This window comes from Oncorhynchus keta, unplaced genomic scaffold (genome assembly GCF_023373465.1).
Source record: "Oncorhynchus keta strain PuntledgeMale-10-30-2019 unplaced genomic scaffold, Oket_V2 Un_scaffold_5034_pilon_pilon, whole genome shotgun sequence".
NCBI classification, from domain to species: Eukaryota; Metazoa; Chordata; class Actinopteri; order Salmoniformes; family Salmonidae; genus Oncorhynchus; species Oncorhynchus keta.
Window position 1 is genome coordinate 90,001 of NW_026290950.1, and position 2,698 is coordinate 92,698.

A 2,698-nucleotide genomic window follows, 5' to 3' on the forward strand; every position below is an offset into this window, starting at 1 on the left:
ATTCTGCTCTGCATGCATTATTTGGTGTTTTACGTTGTACACGGAGGATATTTTTGCAGAATTCTGCGTGCAGAGTCTCAATTTGGTGTTTGTCCCATTTTGTGAAGTCTTGGTTGGTGAGCGGACCCCAGACCTCACAACCATAAAGGGCAATGGGCTCTATGACTGATTCAAGTATTTTTAGCTAAATCCTAATTGGTATGTTGAAATGTATGTTTCTTTTGATGGCATAGAATGCCCTTCTTGCCTTGTCTCTCAGATCGTTCACACCTTTGTGGAAGTTACCTGTGGCGCTGATGTTTAGGCCAAGGTATGTATAGTTTTTGTGTGCTCTAGGGCAACAGTGTCTAGATGGAATTTGTATTTGTGGTCCTGGTGACTGGACCTTTTTTGGAACACCATTATTTTGGTCTTACTGAGATTTACTGTCAGGGCCCAGGTCTGACAGAATCTGTGCATAAGATCTAGGTGCTGCTGTAGGCCCTCCTTGGTTGGTGACAGAAGCACCAGATCATCAGCAAACAGCAGACATTTGACAGATCAGACTTCTGTCTGTCTGTCTGTCTTTTGCAGACTTTTCTAGTCTCGCGCCAGTTCTGAGGGGGGCCGGACTGCATTGCTGTCTTTTCTGCTTCTCCAGTCTCTGCTTATATCTGTCTGAAGAGGGTCTGCTTCTGTCTGTCTCTCTGCTTCTCTCTCTGCTCCCTCTCTCTCTCTGCTTCTCTCTCTCTCACCCTCCTCCTCTCTCTCTCACTCTTCCCTCTCTCTGCTTCTCACCTCTCTCCACCCTCTTCTCTCTACATCCCTCACTCATTCTCTCTCTACATCCTCTCTCCCTCTCTCCCTCTTCTCTCTACATCCTCTCTACCTCCTCTCTCTACATCCTCTCTCCCTCTCTCCCTCTTCTCTCTACATCCTCTCTACCTCCTCTCTCTCATTCTCCTCTCTCCTCTCTCTCCCTCTTTCTCTACATCCCCTCTACATCTCTCCTAGAGCCTCTCTACATCCTCTCTCCCTCTCTCCCTCTTCTCTCTACATCCCCTCTCTACCTCCTCTCACTCATCCTCTCATATGTCTACCTCCTCTCACCATCCTCTCTCTCTACCTCCTCTCTCTCTACATCCTCTCACTCATCTCTATATCTCTCTCTACCTCCTCTCACTACATCCTCTCTCCTCTACCTCCTCTCTCTACATCCTCTATCTCCCTCTCTCTCATCTCTCTCCACATCCTCTCTCTCTCTCTCTACATCCTCTCTCCCTCTCTCCCTCTTCTCTCTACATCCTCTCTTCCTCTATCTCTCTCTCTACATCCTCTCTTCCTCTATCTCCTCTCTCTACATCCTCTCTTCCTCTATCTCCTCTCTCTCACATCCTCTCTTCTCTCTCTCTCCTCTCTCTACATCCTCTCTCCCTCTCATATCTCTCTCTCCTCCTCTCTCTACATCCTCTCTTCCTCTATCTCCTCTCTCTACATCCTCTCTCTCTCTCTCTCTCTCTCTCACTACATCCTCTCTCCCTCTCTCTACCCCTCTCTCTCTCTCTCCTCTCTACATCCTCTCTCTCTCTACCTCCTCTCACTACATCCTCTCTCTCTCTGTCTCCTCTCTCATCCTCTCTCCCTCATCTCTCTCTCTACATCCTCTCTCTCTCTCTACATCCTCTCTCCCTCTCTCCCTCTTCTCTCTACATCCTCTCTTCCTCTATCTCCTCTCTCTACATCCTCTCTTCCTCTATCTCCTCTCTCTACATCCTCTCTCTCTCTCTCTCTACCTCTCTCTCTCTACATCCTCTCTCCCTGAGAGTGTGTGTCTCTCTAGTTGTTGTGTGTGTGTTTCTACCTCTCTCTCTCTCTCTCTACCTCCTCTCACTACATCCTCTCTCCCTCTCTAGCCCCCTCTCACCAGATATACTACCCCCTCTCTCTACATCCTCTCTCCCTCGTCTCTCTACATCCTCTCTCTCTCTCTCTCTACCTCCTCTCACTACATCCTCTCTCCCTCTCTACCCCCCTCTCTACATCCTCTCTCCCTCTCTACCTCCTCTCACTACATCCTCTCTACCCCCACCTCACTACATCCTCTCCCTCTCTACCCCCTCTCTCTACATCCTCTCTCCCTCTCTACCCCCTCTCTCTACATCCTCTCTCCCTCGTCTCTCTACATCCTCTCTCTCTACCTCCTCTCACTACTTCCTCTCTCCCTCTCTTTACATCTCCCTCCTCCCTCTACATCCTCCCCCTCTCATCTCCCTTCATCCCTGTATGTACTTCCCCTAGGGACCCACAGCTTGGGGGGCAACCTTTTCCTCTCTACTTCCACTCTAAAATAGCAGCCACAACCTTTAAACATGCTATTAACTATGGGATGGGGAAATAAAAGGTCCCAGTGAGTTCCCAGAGGAGATCTACTGACCTGAGGCTGCTTTAACTCAGACAACCTGTTGATCCTTCTCTCCCTATCTCCTCTCTCTCTGTCTGTCTGTCTGTCTCTGTCTGTCTGTCTGTCTGTCTGTCTGTCTGTCTGTCTGTCTGTCTGTCTGTCTGTCTGTCTGTCTGGAGACTGTCTCTCCCTGTCACTCTCTGTCTGTCTGTCTGTCTGTCTGTCTGTCTGTCTGTCTGTCTGTCTCTCCCTGTCTCTCTTTCTCTCTGTCTGTCTGTCTGTCTGTCTGTCTGTCTGTCTGTCTGTCTGTCTGTCTGT